The following is a 17,136-nucleotide window of genomic DNA, read 5'->3' as shown; positions in this document are numbered from 1 at the left end:
AAGTTGTTATTTATTATGGGCTTTGTACCAAGTATTTTAAATATTTTAGCATATGAAAATACCACTTCCCATTATCAAGTGTTCAGGTAACAATTAACTGTTTTAACTAAAATATTACACAGATAAATGTACTATTCCCTATTAAGTTGTGATCTTTATCGAAGAACAAAAAAAGTAAACAAAAAAATTAAATAATTTTAAATTATTTTAGAAATACTAATAGTAATAATGAACGTTAAAACTAGTAGGAAAGGTAATCATCATTCTTTGTTTCTCCAAAATAATTCTGTTTTATTCTAAAAATGATTATGGATTACATAAGGAGCAATACTCATGGAGATGTTTCCAACAAGAAAGCACATACTGTGCGATGGTCAGGGCTCAAAAGTTGAGAAGCCTGAGTTCTGGACCCAGTATGGTCTTCAATGACTAGTGTGGCCCCAGGACAGTCATTTATCATCTCCAGATTCCAGTCTCGTCACCTGTAGGGTCAGGGCATTAACCGATGCTCTTCAAGTTCCTTCCACCTCTAAGCTTCTGTCTTTTTGAAAGAAGTATATTTCTTCTAACTACTTTAAACTACTAACTTCTCCTTTAAGTGTACTGATTAAATAGAGGTTTTTGGTTTTTATTTTGTTTTTATCATGATTCACTCTTACACTGACCTGCCATCAACACTGAAGATGTTCTGTGACCAGAGAGTTTTTCAAGCGCTTAGAATGCTAACCCTGGCACCAGTACCTAACCCTATTGAGCCAGCACCCCCTGTGGCTGGCAGCATCCCCTGGGTGCCCAGGAAAGGCTTCCACTCTTCTCCAACGAGCAGCTCTAAGTCCTGTAGAAATCTGTCCAGATGTCTTCTAGATTGATGCTTCTCAAACTTCTGCGCATAAGCATCTTTTGGAGAGCATTTCAAAATACAAATTCCTGGGACCCATCCCCGAAGGCTCTGATTCACTAGATCTGGAGTGGGCCTGAGATTCTGCATTTCTAGAAAACTACCAGGAGATGCTGATACTACCAATCATGGACCACATTTCGAGTCAAATGGCAAAGTCCTGTTCTCCAAGCCTCCAAGCAGCTTTGAGATCCAAGAAGGACTTCCAAGGCTCAGACATGCTCCCTAAAGCCATGAGGTCTATGTCATATAGCAAAAAAAGAAAAAAAGAGAAAAGAAAAGGGCTGAAGTTGTTTACCATCTTTAGGATAAAATTTAAATTTCTTTCCATGGCCTGGGGCCGTACATAATCTGGTCACTTCCTACTTCTCTGACCCTACCTTAACTACCAACCCAATCCCAAACAATAACCAATGTAGATACAGTGGCCTTCCTTTTGTTTCAAGCAAGGCAAGTGTCTTCCCGTCTCAGGGCTGGTGGACTTGCTACCTCAGCTTCCCTAGACGCCATGAGCCCATTCCTTACACAGCTGGCCCCTTCTCAGTACTGGATCTTAGGGACAAAGGCCACTTCAAAAAGCTTGTCTTGCCTACCTACTTACGTTAGGTTCCAGGTTACTCCCAATCATATCATCCCATGTGCTTACTTCAGAGCTTTTGCCATGATCTATTTACTCACTTGTCTTCCCCACTAGAATGTAAGCTCAATCAGATAAAAGAGCTTTTTTTGGTTCCTCGCAATACTCCAAAATTTCAGAAAAACGCCCGGCTCATAGCAGGTACTCCATACGTATCTTTTGAGTGAGTAAATGAATCAACAATTCAAAGAAGTAACTTTTCGGCACTCTCTAAAAATATAATTGCCATTTGTTGAAAACTCATTGTGTACTGGGTATTAAGTCTTTTACAACCGTTATTTCATTCTATTCTTACAACAAAGTTCTCGGCAGATATTATTAAACTCAATATGCAGATAAGACAACTGAGGCACAGGGAGTTTTAGTAGCCTGACTCGACTCTATAAAGCTTGTGCTCATGGGAACTCTATATTTTCCAGCCAATACCCTAATACAAAAGTCCTGAGTTTTTGTGATATACCCTTCTGACTCAGGCTTGCTCAAGTGAATTTTGGCATTACCTGACCATACTGGTACTACCAATCATGGGCCACATTTTGGAACAGGCAGGTAATGCAAATGAGTGAAGGAGGCCAAGTGTAAGGTAATAGGGAGAGGGAACGAACATAGCAAGCTGAGAAATCCTCACTTTATCAGCTTCAAGGGGGAAGCCACTGGACTTCCCCCTCCAATTACTGCCACATGGGAACATACCCTCAAGAGCCTCAAGAGCTTTCAATTCGACAAACAAAGGAAGTAATCTAGATTTCTATTTAGTAAAATTTCAGAATCTTTCAAAGATGACAGCTCACTTTTTAAATAAGTTATATTTAAACAAGTTGCAATCCCTGTAGCAAAGGATGGATGAGGTCACTCACTGTCTCCAGTTTGAGGATTCCAGAGTGATTCAGAAGCACAGAGAAACAGTACAGGTGACACAGAAAAGCACCAGTAGGTGTCTGGGCAGATAAGAGCTTTCCAGAAGAATTCATTATCTTGAGGTTTTGGAAGGAATTGGAAGATTGGGTGGAAAACGCATTTCACAGGTCGGAATATCATACTCGAAGGCTTGGGGGTAGGGAGTAGGCAAGTCAACAGCAAAGATAGCCATGAGGAGAGAGCTAGTGGAGGTTTCCTGTGGGAGTTTCGTTTTCATTTGGACTGGAGGAGTAGCAGTTTTCTAGCTAATACATAAATCGGTTAAACAATACGCTATGTGGCTGGATACGGTGGCTCACACCTGTAATCCCAGCACTTTGGAAGGCCGAGGTGGGCGGATCACGAGGTCAGGAGATCGAGACCACACTGGTCAACATGGTGAAACCCGATCTCTACTAAAATTACAAAAATTAGCTGGGTGTGGTGACGCCAGCTACTAGGGAGGCTGAGGCAGGAGAATCGCTTGAACCAGGGAGTCGGAAGTTGCAGTGAGCCAAGATTGCACCACTGCACTACAGCCTGGTGACAAAGCAAGACTCCGTCAAGAAAAAAAAACAAACAAAAAAAAAACAATGCTGTATGTGTATGGTCATTAGTGCTGTCTTATTTGACTTCTAATATTTTAAAGTAACCAGGCATATCTAAAAATAAAGGGTGAATCACCAATGTGGTGTGTGGAAGTGTGTGTGTGTGTGTGTGTGTGTGTGTGCATGTTGTTAAGAATTAAACAGACATAGGACTGAATTCCATCTTCATGGAACCCCATAGCTAACTAAAATACTTAACTGTTCTGAACTCTAGACAGAAAAGAAATACAGCAATTGAAATTTTTCAAAATACCAGATACCCAAATAAATTATCCTTTCCACAGTGCAGAGGCAAAAACAAAAAAGAAAAGAAAAAAATGACAGAAACCCCCCACCTGCCTACGTAGAATTGTATAACTAGAAAAACTATCTTTTAAAGCTGAGGGTAAAATAGGAGTTTTTTCAAACAAACGGAAGTTTATCACCTCTCTTTAAGGACATTCTAAAAGACTTATTTCAGACCAAAAAGAATTTCCAGGAGAAAGTTTTTTGATTTAAGAAGGGAGGGAATAGCGAACTTAGGAATTAGAGTAAGTGAAAAGTAAATGCACTAATAAACAATGCGCAAGTCTCAAACACTTTTAAAAAATGTAGCAGTACCCCTACTTGCTTTGTACCCCAGCTCACATATTTACACTGTAGCAATATCAATCACCAAGGCCATGCACTGCAAATGTGAGTGTGCAGGGGGGCACCAGCCTGAAGCCCAAGTTCCTGCCCTCCATAGTCCAGAGATTCTTAAACAAGTTCCAGGAATCTGCTGTTCTACCAGATACCCCAGGTAACTCTGATAAAGATCTGAAGAACACTGCATTGCTCTCTGACTACTTTAGGGGAAGGAATTATTCAGTGAACCCCCAGGGGCTCATCCCTGGGAGGCTCCAGCTGAGAACACTATCAAACCTTTGTTCTTTTCCACTTCACTACAGCCCCAGAAGTACCTTGGCCCAGGAGGTCAGCAGTAACCCTGCCTCAACCCTGCTAATCAAGAGCTGCAATAAATTAAAAGCCCATTAAAATATTTTAGCGAAAAGCCTAGAAGTGCTGAAACATTAATTGTGCCATATTCAATCTGTTTTCCTAGAGATTTGAAAAGCCAGATTACCATCTTGGGGGTCATTAGAAAGAATGAAGCTTTCTCCCTATTCAATTTACATATTTAAAAATGCATGCGTTCTGGCAGTGGCTACTAAGTCCTTTCCAATGCTTTTCAAGTCCTGTGGTTACTCCAAATGCCACAGTCTAGCCATGGAGAGAGAAGCGTGGAATGCCACCCGGGCCCGCCTTGTTTTTGTAAAGCAAAGGAACCCAAATCCCAGGGCCTGTGGTTGCAAAACAGCTCCAGGAAAACAGGTAGAGGCAGCAACAAAACAACAAGTGATGTTTTCTTGTTTTGTTCTCCCCTGTTTATTTTTCCCTGAAGCAATCCCTGCTCAGTACAAAAGTCTGCAGGGAGCTGGAAAGAGCAGCTGTGGTTCCCTGAGGCCGGGACCTAGCAATCAAGTTGTTTACCAAACACTGCCAGGCACCAGGAAAACAACAACAGCACAGACAGCATTTGCATCTATTTTTCAAAAACAACCTCCAAAAGTCTGCCCTGGAACTTGCCTGCATAGCTGAGAGAAGAGTTTAAAAATTAAAGGAATGAACTGTACTGGGTATTGGCCTCCATGGCCTAAATGTAATCAAGTATTCCATTTCTACTGAAGAATGTCTATCCTAAAAACAGAGGATTGAGGAACTGCAGAATTTCAAGCGGTGGATTGATATGGACAACATGCTCATCACGGGCATTTCTGAGCATGCCAACAAAGGCCCTCTCAGTAAACTGACATCATATGCTGAGCCTCCAGCAACTCACAGACATCTTGACCAAGCACCAGAATCTCCAGGGGGGTTTGTGAAACACAGATTGCTGGGCCTCTCCTCCAGTTTTGCATTCTGTAGGTCCAAGATGGGGCCTGAGAATTTCCAGCAAGTTCCCAGGTGATACTGATGCTACTGATCCGGACACCATCCTTTGAGAACCAGTGCTTTAAAGCTAGATGCTCTATACCCACCCTGAAGATCTAGGTAGGAATTCATTTCCCACCTTGACCTCTCCCACGGGTTACTGGTTGAGTTATGGCAGTTACCTCACATAGCTGTTTCCAGAACAAAATGCATTGGATGGTTTCCATCTGCTTCTCCAGAGGCTCCACCCACTATTCCCCACCCAGCTCTGTGTCCTGGAAGGCTGCTCTCTGTCCAGCCAGCCAATGGGAGTTCTCATCTCAGGAGGCCAGAGAAGATGGGGTATTCATTTCTCTGGTTCTGAGGCTCTCTTTGACCAGTGGCAACCCTGCCAGGCAGCTCTCTCCACACAACTCTCTCTGGGTTCTTTCAGCCCTCCTCTGCCTCCCCTGGTCCACTTAAGGCCTAGGAGAATTAAAAGCCATCTATTTCAATCATCAGGGACCCTGATACAAAAGTCAAATTCAATGTGTTGCCCACGGGATCTCCCTTGGTTTGAGAATGCTAAATGGCAATTTTATACACACACGTAATATACGTATGTATAGATACACACGTATAAACATGCACAAGTGTACATATGTGCATAGGAACATACAGACATACAGATATATACATCTTCATTGCTGTATGTTTTTAAATGCAGCTAAATCAGATTGGCCAGAAAACCTGGGAGTCCCCGGGCCAGGGCCACTTCATGGAGTTTGCATGGATGTTTCCGCGGGTCCCACGTGCCACAGCAAGAGTTAGCCCGCTCTGTCTAATCTGTTACACAACCTTATAAAAAGTGCATTTGTGAGAGCTTCAATCCTTCTCTAATTTACAAACTTAGTTTCCTTTGTTGCAAATGGCACCAAAATAGAAAGGGAACAGAAGTGGGTGGAGCGGGCTCCATCACCAACTCCTGTGAATAACTTTTTGACAATGCTGAATCCAGTTCAAAAAAGCACATCAGCTGCAAAAAAAGGTATGTGTTTGTCAGCTCATAAATAAAATGCCAATCCACCTCGATTCATAGGCTAGGAAAAGAAGAACAAATAACACTTCTGTTTTTAAAATAATAATAATAACTCAAACATACCCTAAATAAGCATCGGTCTTTAGCACTAGGTTCTAATACAGTTGTGGTAAAACGTCACCAGATTTAACCAAATGCTTCACTACACCAATCTCCATGATTTGGGCAAGCCCATTTAACTGACTTTTGTTTCAGTGAAGTTCCCTAAAACTAACCAATCACTATGCCTTTTATTAATCCTCCACTGGTAAGATTTCTTTCAATTCACCAGAGGACTTACTGGTATCTATGTTCAAAAACAAATTTTTAAGTAAACCCGCTGGATTAATTAGAACACATGGGGAATTACGTAAGTACTTTTGTAGCTCTGAGGCTCAACCTGAAACCCTTTTTGGTTTATTTATTTATTGCTCTCTTTTTCACTAACAATGTCCTGAATATTCCGCTTGAAACTCGCAGGCTAGTGAGATTTTTCCTGTGGCATCTGTCTGCTCCATTCCCCCTTCTACGTCCAAACCCTGCTGTAGAGAACAACTGACCTAACTGATCACTTCCCCTCTTCCAGGATGAGACAGACCATCATCCTGCCCCCTTCAGAACACTCCAGAATCTCCCTTCTGTGTTGAAGAAACTCCACTCCTCCTTTCCCTGGGCCTTAGTGCTCACCTCTCTTCACCACCTTCCACTACCATCATCTGGATGAATGGAGAGACTTGCCTTTTACCCTTTTTTCTACCCTTAAAGACGTCTCCTCTCTCCTTTTCCAGAAGCCATTAGTTCCACATCTCTCAACTTCAGGCAAATAAAAAAGAAAGAGTTGGCCTCTCTTCAATTCCTGTTACAGACAACTTGTTCCTCTGCCAACAGCCCACCTCGCCTGTCACCTACCCTCAAGGAAAGTACCATCGCCTTCCTCCACCGTGATTCCAAGATCCATGGAAACCTTTCTACTCATAGTCACATGTAAGGGAATCACTGCTTCCTGCCCAGCCAACTGGCAGTTACTTCTCAATGTCAAGGATGGCTAGGCACAGTGGCTCACACCTGTAATCCCAGCACTTTGGGAGGCTGAGATGGGCAGATTACCTGAGATCAGGAATTCAAGACCAGCCTGGCCAACATAGTGAAACCCTGTCTCTACTAAAAATACAAAAATTAGCCAGACGTGGTGGCGGGTGCCTGTAATCCCAGCTATTCAGGAGGCTGAGGTGGGAGAATTGCTCGAACCCGGGAGGCAGAGGTTGTAATGAGCTGAGATCAAGTCTCTGCAGCCTGGGCGACAGAGTGAGACTTTGTCTCAAAAAAAAAAAAAAAGAGTACAATTGGATGGTTTATAACACAAAGGACAAATGCTTGAGGAATGGATACTCCTGACATGATTATTATGCACCATGCACCACCTGCCTTGTATGGAAATACTTCATGTATCCTCTAATATATATACACCTACTATATACTCATAAAAATGAAAAAATAAAAATGTGAAAAAATAAACTAAATAAATAAATTTTTAAAAAACAAAGAAAATACTCATTGGAACATTTCAGATTTGGGACTTTCAGGTTTGGGATACTCAACCATTAAGTATACATAATGCAAATATTCCAATATCCAAAACAAAAAAAATTCAGAAATCTCAAACACTTCCCAGTCCCAAGCATTTCAGATAAGGAATACTCAGCCTGTATATGGTTCACAATTTCTGTCTAGATCCCTGCAGTGTGGTCACTTCTGTCAACCTCAGTAGCCATAAAGATGGTGCTTCCAACAGCCTAGCCAAGGCTTACATCAGGCCCGATAAGGATAAAGCACTCAAAAAAAAAAAAAAAAAAAAAATTTTGTTGACTGAGTGAACGTATGCCTGTTTTATCTTAACTTCCTTAATCCTAAAAGTTTCCAGTCCACTCAAGAAGCGGCACAGCACAGGAGCTACGATCATGAGTTGCTAAATGGACTGCCTGGGTTCAACCCTAGCTCTGCCCCTTATTAGCTGTGACCTTGATCAGGTTCCTCCACATCTGAAAATTGGGTTAATATTTGACCTTACACAGTAAAGGCTTAATAAGTGCTGGTTAACAGCCACCTACTTCCTCTACATCTGAGGGCATGGTTGAAACATGGATCTCGCCATCCCTTAGAACTGTTCTACTTCTAAAACTCTGAATTCTCAAATTCTCCCCTGACTAATAACCTCCCATGGAGCTGTGTCATTTCTCCTGAACTTGCTCCTGGACTACACTGAGACATGCCACTAACCATCTTGAATCCACTGCTCCTCCCAGTGCACAAAATCCACCTTCCCGTTTCTGAACTCAGTGTCTTTTACATCATCTAAGACTCACATCGTGGCACCCAGTGCCCTGAAAACTCCAGTATCCCTCAAGATGGCCTTGTCTTTTCTACTGACTTCCTGTTCGAGCTCTTTGGTTTCTTTACCAGAGTGAGATCAGTGAGGCAGGGTCTGTGATTTGCAAGTTATATCCTGGATGGTGGCACGACAGTGCCTGGGACACAGAAGGTTGGGAGGTGTGACGCTCATCTGGAAGGCTCTTTTGGGGAGCCAGGAAGAGTCCCCAGAAGCCCACCTGGCACCCTATCTATAACAAGTGGTTCTTTAAGAATCATGGCAACTCCAGGATCATTTTTCACAAAGACCTTCCATTCATGGTTCAATTAAATGGCAGAAAACACAAACCTTCCCTTCCCACTGGCAAACTGGGTCTAGCTAACTGAGCAGGGCTCACACAAGGCAGGTCTCCTGCTAGCAGGGCAAGTGGCGGCCCTGTCCCCAAGGCCCAGGGGAGCCTCTGCAGCTCCCTGGAAGGACGGTCAAGTGAACAGAGAGCTGGCTGCCATCTGGGTTCTTTATAAGGCTTTTGTGGTAAACATGTTTACTTTCTTTTGATTGGCTGGGCTTATCAAGTATTTTGTTTTGAGTCTTGCTCTATAAACATGTTTACTTTGAGGGGAGAGCTTTTTTGATAGCTAGCGCACTTGTTTTTCACACTTTTAAATTCAAAACATATTTTTCACAGCCTGTGGTAAACAACTCAAGGTGGTAAACAAATTATATTATTTTCATCTTCACACTAGAAAGGTGATCCCTATGTATCTATTCAAAGGCTTGAACTGGTTTGCCGGTAACCAAGGCTCTCTACTGGATAAGAACAAGAATTATACTCATAGTGATGATGTTACTAAAAGGAAAAGGTTACAATGGCAAATCCTGCAGTATCAAACCTAGGCCTCAGTTTCCCCAGTGGAAACATTCTAGAAGAAGCCATCCATAACAACAGCAGGGGTAGTCTCGTTAATTGATGACATCCATATTTTCCATGAAAAATTAAGGTTATGTAACCGGCATACATAACAGCTAATACGGGAGGAAAAATCAAATAATGTTTCAAAGAATGAAGAAACCAACTAGGTCACAACACTGAGTGCAATTCTTTTGAGATCTGTTTTCTGTGATGATTTTTGCCTGCTTTACAATTAGAAAAAAAAAAAAAAACAAGTAGTAGCCTCTAATGTAAAACTGAAAAGCCTTTCGTTATTGGAAAAGGAGGAAAATAACAAAAGAGTTAAGAGAAGAAAAAAAAGGAACATATCTCTTGAGAGAAAACCAATGGTCCTTGAAGTAGGATTTAAAAGTGCTGTTTACATAGAGGCATCAGAAGAGCCCCTCTGTGTAGGTAAGTGTGAAGTCCCATAGCAGTGGAGCCAAATCTGTCTTCTAGAGAGTTCTCTTGGTCTCCATGTTCCAACTAGAAACAAAAGCCATCTTACCACAGGCCTTTGCAGTTAGTTACAAGTTACTTAAAGGAATAAAAATACAGGCCAAATTATTTGATAAAATAAATAATACCCCCAGCCCCCAAATCATCTTCCTAAGCTTATGCCCAAGTTAAGTTAAAAAACAAACAGAATTTCAACATGATGAAACCCCATCTCTATTAAAAATACAAAAAAAATAGCTGGGCGTGGTAGCACACACCTGTAATCTCAGATACTCGGGAGGCTGAGACAGGAGAATCACTTGAACCCAGGAGGCAGAGGTTGCAGTGAACCAAGATAGTGCCATTGCACTCCAGCCTGAGCAACAGAACAAGACTGTCTCAAAAAACAAACAAACAAACAAAAACGAATTAAGGTTGTAGCACCAAACTATGGTAAACCTCCTCAGTGACTCGATGTTATTATTTCATCAGATATGGTACTGTAGGGAGGGGAGAATGGCAGAAGACACAGAAAGCCTGTATGGAGCCTCATCCATCATTCAGGCTGGATCATGCACAGAATGTATAGGCATCAGAGTACAAACATACTAAGTAGCCTTGCTTTCCAAGGTTATAACATGCTCTGGGAACACACTGCATTAGGAGGTCAGGAGAAGGAGCCAAGGGCATTTGGAGGCAGCCACTCTTCCTGACTTTCAGATTCTCTCCTATCAAGGAAGAAGACCAAAATACATAATTTCCAGGTAGTTTTAGCAGAACGGCAACAAGGCCCAGGGGGTGAGTACACATCACAAACTCCCAGGAAGACCAACGCCGTTCCAGCTTTGCCAACAACTGTTTGAGATGTTTCGCAAGTCAGTGGGCTTCTCGGAACCTGAGTTTCCCTTCCTATAAAGTGAAGGCATTTGAATCCCATCTTTTTGAACACTACTATGTCATAATTTTATGCCTCAGATTGACAAAACCACTTTGGGGGATAACCAAGAATTCCAGGCTACATCATCCAATCAATACAATACTTGGAGCACTTTCAAAAAACCCACCAAGGAACCAAAGCTACCACAACTTAAAAGGAGCAGAAATGAAATTTCAAATTAATATGACGTTGGCCAGTGACCAGTCATCAAGCATACTTCAGCATTTAGTTGTCTGAACAGACAGGTGACTCAGCGGGGAATGGGTTACCCAGCCAGCCACGCTCATCTGACCCACTGCCTCAAAGTAATTTTTCCTCAACCTTCAAAACCAAGAAAGTAAATGACTAATGAAATGACTGAAGAATAACTTCCAGACAATTCTTACAACATTAAAAAATAAAACTAAACTTCAGCACAACAGTAAGTAGATAAGAAGAAAACAAGCCGGTTCAGAGCTGTCCAACGTCTGATGGCCACAGTTCCTTCTGACAAAGGAAACGTGCACATTCCAGGGTGTGGAATGATGCGGTTTGGAAATGTCTCGAGGGGCCACGAAAAGAGCTGATGATCAGGACAATGTCATCAAGAAAAGTGTCACGGAGCCCAAGTGGTGACATTTCTGTTGCAAATATGAGAAAGGAAAGGAACACACTGGTCCTTCATCCTGGTGTTCAGTGCAGTCGTAGGACTTTTGGATATCCTCCTGGGTACATCCAGTTCTAAGACCAAGTAACATGTGTGAAGCCCGTGCTGCACTGCACATGAGGTCCTCTGCCCATAGCATTTCCATCCACCCTCTTAGTAAGCCTTGTAACAGTGGCAAGAGTAAATACTATTATCTTACAGATAAAGGAACCAAGGCTGGTGAAGGGAAGTCCTTTACCCGAGACCACAGTTAGTGACAGAGCCACATCTTTCTGAAACCCAAGCCTCGTCCCTTAACCACCACTGAACACTACTGAGTAACATTTTTCCAACAGCTCAAACAGGAAAAGTGTTTGGAAGGGTTCCCAAAATAAAGCCAAACTGGGAATACAGAGTTATAATTCTACTCAAAACTCCACATTGACTCCCACTGTCTAAATCCCTTGGCTTCTTGCTTGAAGTCAGCCAAATCCAGGAAGCAGAAAAGCAAGGAGCCAAGTCACCCCTGGTAGTGCAACCTGGAAATGACACGGGACATCTCCCCCAAGAAAGGAGACAGGGAGGGGGTTTATGATAGCATACGAGGCATGCACTCAGTCCTCCTATTAGACTGTAGAAGAGGGATGCTTTCTTTATTTTTTTTTTGAGATGGAGTCTCACTCCGTCACCCAGGCTGGAGTGCAGTGGCGCCATCTTGGCTCACTGCAACCTCCGCCTCCCCTCCCAGGTTCAAGCGATTCTCCTGCCTCAGCCTCCAGAGTAGCTGGGATTACAGGCACATGCCGCTACGCCAGGCTGAATTTTTGTATTTTTAGTAGAAAAAGGGTTTCACTGTGTCAGCCAGGATGGTTTCGATATCCTGACCTCATCATCTGCCCGCCTGAGCCTCCCAAAGTGCTGGGATTACAGGCGTGAGCCACTGCGCCCAGCCCTGAGGAGGGATGCTTTCTATTCCTCTCTCTGTCTCCCTTCAATTCTCCCATTTTCTTCTGAATCACAACTGTGGGCATCGTCCCCCTTCCTCTCCTACTTCTTCCTCTCCACGAATGTCACCTGTCTAAAGTCTAAAGGATGAGATTATCACTTCCACCCGGAAGCCTCTCAAATGAAATTAAATCAAACATTTATTGCACTGTGGTACACATGCATTGGGTGAGGTGGGGGATACCCAGGCACAGTCTGCCTCTCAGGGCGAGAAGTTAAATAACAATGTGCGATTTAAATAACATTTCAAGACAACAATAAGAGCCTTGTCACAGGGAGTACATGATTAATTGCCAGATGAATTCTGCAGACAATAATTGCTGCAAAGTTCAAAAGGAGGGAGCAATCACTTCCAACAAATATATCCCAGGTTGCAAACTCTCCACTGTGGAGAGTCCTAGTTCGTGGTTGGCTTTGGCAGAGTGTTGGGAATTGGCCGCCTGGCATCCGATCCTGGCCATGCGACTCGTGGTCCAACCCTGTTTAAGCTTTCTGGGCCTCTGTTTCATCAGTTGCAAAAAAAAGGTAATGATACTTCCTATATCATGGAGTGGTTTGAAGATTAAGTGGGATAATGCATGTAAACCTTGAAACAGGGAAAGTGGTGGTCTTACGTCTCCTGTCTCCATGGCCGTGTATCTACCATTTGAATCCGCACACTCTCCCTATACTGGCTCCCCCTCCTCACCTTCCTGTATTCGCCAAAGCCCCAGGTTTTCTTTCCCAACTAGCTGGTAACTTTTCCAACTAAGGGGTTCCATAGCGTCCTTCCCCCAGTACCAACCAGCTACCATGTCTGCCCTTGACTTAGGCTCAGTGCTGGCTCTTGCGTCCAGATTTCCACCTCCATTTCTAATATCCTAGGACACGAGCAGAAAGCTGAACATCAGGACACCTGGGTTCAGCTCCCAACATTGCCATAGAGTAGCCTTGTAATTCTGCACAAATTACAGTTTCTCTAAACCTCCATTTCTGCTTCTATAAAACGTGGCTAATGAAAGTCCCTACCTCCAAGCATTGCTGGGATTAAGTTATCCAACTGGAGAGCACTGTGCTCAATGCCTAGCCAACCAGCAAGGGCTACACACCTGAGAGCGGCTGTTCTCATCTTTGCTTGGACCACACAACTAACTCAACAACAGTGTCCCCCACTGCTCTCTCCTCTCTCAAATGTGCGACTTGCTGCCAGTCCTTCATGATACCAGATTTGGGTCAGCAAACCATAGAACTTAATTATGCCCCAGTTTTCTTTCATGCCCACTGATCTAATTTTACATCAAAGTTTCACAAATAGAAACAGGTACTCTCATGCACAGCCAGGCCCAGGGTAAACTGACACCGCCTTTCCAGTGGGGTGGTGATTGGCTTCAACAAGACTTAGAATCCCTTCCAAAGAGTAAGGACTGAACAGGAATGCATGCTTTTAACAAAACAGTAATCACTGGGGTAAATTCAACTACAAGGTCACAAAGGAATACATCATAGCATTATCTAGTATATGAAAACAGAAAAATAAATGTCAGTTAAAAACTATTTCTGATTCATATGATAATGAAATACTATGCAACCATTAAAAAGTATTGTAAAAAGAAACAAGGGCATAGAAGGAAACATGATTCCCAAATCATACCTGCTTACCAAATATCTATTGAATGATACGTTGTGAAACTGCCTTTTTTTTTTTTTTGAGATGGAGTCTCGCTCGGTCGTCCAGGCTGGAGTGCAGTGGCACAATCTCGGCTCACTGCAAGCTCCACCTCCCGGGTTCACGCCATTCTCCTGCCTCAGCCTCCCGAGTAGCTGGGACTACAGGCGCCCGCCACCACATCCAGCTAATTTTTTTTTAATTTTTAGTAGAGACGAGGTTTCACTGTGTTAGCCAGGATGGTCTCGATCTCCTGACCTCGTGATCCGCCTGCCCTGGCCTCCAAAGTACTGGGATTACAGGCGTGAGCCACCGCGCCCAGCCCAAAACTGCTTCTTTTTAAAGTTGTTTGAGTACTTACTGTGCGCCAGCTGCCACAAATGAGCACATTACATACACTAGGCTACTGCAAAATCCAATGAAGTGTTATTATCCCCATTTTACAGACAGAAAATGGAGACAGAGGGAAATGAAATAACTTGTCCAAATACACACAACTAGTAAATGGATTTAAACCCAAGTCTTATTCCAAAGTCCTTGCTCTTTTCTAATGAGTGCTGCTGCCTATAAACTTATTTGTATATTTATGGCTATATTAAGTATATTTCTATAGGGGGAAAAAGGACTAGAAAAGCAGACAAAAATACTAGATGTAATTCTTTTTAGGGGGTGGCACTATAGATAATGTTTATTCTAGCTTTGATTCGGTTTTTAGATTCTTTACATTTATCATAAATCATTTTTGTAATAAAGGGAGGAAATTTGGGGGATGAAGCATTTTTCCATTTTACAAGCTCAAATAGCAGCCACCATCTCTCCTCTCTCCCTCACTGTGACAGAAGCAGATGCCGGACAGGCGCTGGGCTTGTGAGGGAAGGCAGTGCCTACCCAGTGGTTAGAGGTCCAGGTGCTGGAGTCAGATGGCCTGGGTGCAGACCCCCAAGAAGCTCTGAGGAAGCTGCTCGGGCCTCTGTGAGTTAGAAATAGGCAGGTATGTACAGGGCTTGGATTAGGGTTAACAGATCCTGAGTGCTCTGTAATATTAGTGATACTTATTGTTTTACAAGTGACATCTTCACCATACTCAATATGTTTTATAGCCTCTCTCTGCAGAGGGGACCAAAACATCATTAAGGCAATGTGTCCCAATATCTTTTAAGCAATTAACATAATAGATCCTACAACCATCCCTCTCTGGCCCCCAACCTCCCAAGGGCTTAGGGCTGTCAAAGCAACAACTTAGGTCTGCACAGTGATACCTGCCTTGGAATTCTGGCTCTGACCCTGGCTGGCTCTGAAATCTTGTGGATGTCACTTAACTTCCTTGCCTCAGTTTCCTCACAAGATGGAGAGGGCAACAGCTCATAGCTGACAGGATTGTGGTAAGGCCAAAGGGGAAAATGTATGTGTGACACTAAGCCCACTGGGACTTCTCAATAAACTTGATCCATGGTGACTACTTCAACATTTTCTTTTTTTTTTTTTTTTTTTTTTTGAGACGGAGTCTCGCTCTCACCCAGGCTGGAGTGCAGTGGCGCGATCTCGGCTCACTGCAAGCTCCGCCTCCCGGGTTCACGCCATTCTCCTGCCTCAGCCTCCCGCGTAGCTGGGGCCACAGGCGCCCGCCACCACGCCCGGCTAATTTTTTGTATTTTTAGTAGAGACGAGGTTTCACCGTGTTAGCCAGGATGGTCTCCATCTCCTGACCTCATGATCCACCCACCTCAGCCTCCCAAAGTGCTGGGATTACAGGCGTGAGCCACCGCGCCCGGCCTACTTCAACATTTTCTGATACAGCTCCACTCTCCATATGGATTTCACCAATCAGTATGGGTTTCTTCCTTGTAATAGTTTTCTTGCTGTCATTTTTCCAAATTTAAGCATTGTATTTAATAGAGAATAGAGATGATGCATGCCCTTGTACAGACTCTGATACTGTATGCTCCCATATTAGTCGGCCAGGGCTGCTGTAACTAAGTATGAGGGACTAGGTAGCTTGAACAACAGGCATTCATTAATATTTGCTCACGACTCTAGAAGCTGAATATCCAAGATCAAGGTATCCACAGGGTGGGTTTCTCCTGAGGCCTCTCTTTTTGGTCATCTTCCCTCTGTGTCATCACACAGTCTTCCCGAATCTCCTCTTCCTATTAGGATACCAGTCACACTGGATTTGGGCTCACCCTAATGATCTCATTTTTAATTTAATTATCTCTTTAAAGGAGGCTGAGGCAGGAGAATCACTTGAACCCAGGAGGCGCAGGTTGTAGTGAGCTGAGACTGCGCTACTGCACTCCAGCCTGGACAACAGAGCAAGGCTCTGTCTCAAAAAATAAATAAATAAAAAGAATCAGGCCACGCACAGTGGCTCACACCTGTAATCCCAGACTTTGGGAGGCTGAGGAGGGTGTATCATCTGACCAGCCTGGCCCACATGGTAAAACCCCGTCTCTACTGAAAATACAAAAAATTAGCCAGGTGTGGTGGTACCCGCCTGTAATCCCAGCTACTTGGGAGGCTGAGGCAGGAGAATCGCTTGAACCCAGGAGGTGGAGATTGTAGTGAGCTGAGATCATACCACTGCACTCCAGCCTGGGCAACAGAGTAAGACTCTGTCTCTTAAAAAAAAAAAAAAAAAAATCACTTGATCTTGGGCCTTGGGCAATCTGAGCCAGCCTAGGTACTTCAGAAAATGAAAGCACACAGGTGCAGCACAATGGAAGGGCTTCCCCCTAGACACTTATGTGTACTGTCCTCCCAGTGCTGTAGTGAGCTCCTTGCTCTTCCCAGCCCCCAAACCTGCAGAGGGTGCCGATGCCTACCAACTGCAACGTTCAACTAAGCTCTGTCCAATTGAGTCAGCAGACCCAGCCATTGCTCATATTTATGTTTGTAAAAAATCAGGATGGAAAGTGTTCATTCCTGGCATGAACTCCCCAATCTGGGCTCATAAACATAAATCAAAGCTGAAGGTCATTTTTAAAAAATCAGTACATACCTCATTAAAACAATTTTTTTAAAAAAATTGAGTTTCTTGAACCACGGCCTATAATTTACAAAGTGCAAATGTCTGAGATACGTGTGCTAAATTTAAAGAAACAACTATTATTAAACACCCCATTATGTAAGGCAGTGAA

General features: G+C 43.3%; 1 protein-coding gene across 5 annotated transcripts in view; it reads right to left on the bottom strand.

Moving 5' to 3' along the window:
* Window positions 1-17,136, bottom strand: part of FOXP1 (forkhead box P1) — a 632,119-nt gene that overhangs the window by 542,325 nt on the left and 72,658 nt on the right. The gene's annotated exons all lie outside the window — the stretch shown is intronic.

This window comes from Theropithecus gelada, chromosome 2 (genome assembly GCF_003255815.1).
Source record: "Theropithecus gelada isolate Dixy chromosome 2, Tgel_1.0, whole genome shotgun sequence".
Classification (NCBI taxonomy): Eukaryota; Metazoa; Chordata; class Mammalia; order Primates; family Cercopithecidae; genus Theropithecus; species Theropithecus gelada.
Note: the sequence above shows the minus strand (reverse complement) of the source record. Positions and strands in the feature narration are given on the sequence as shown.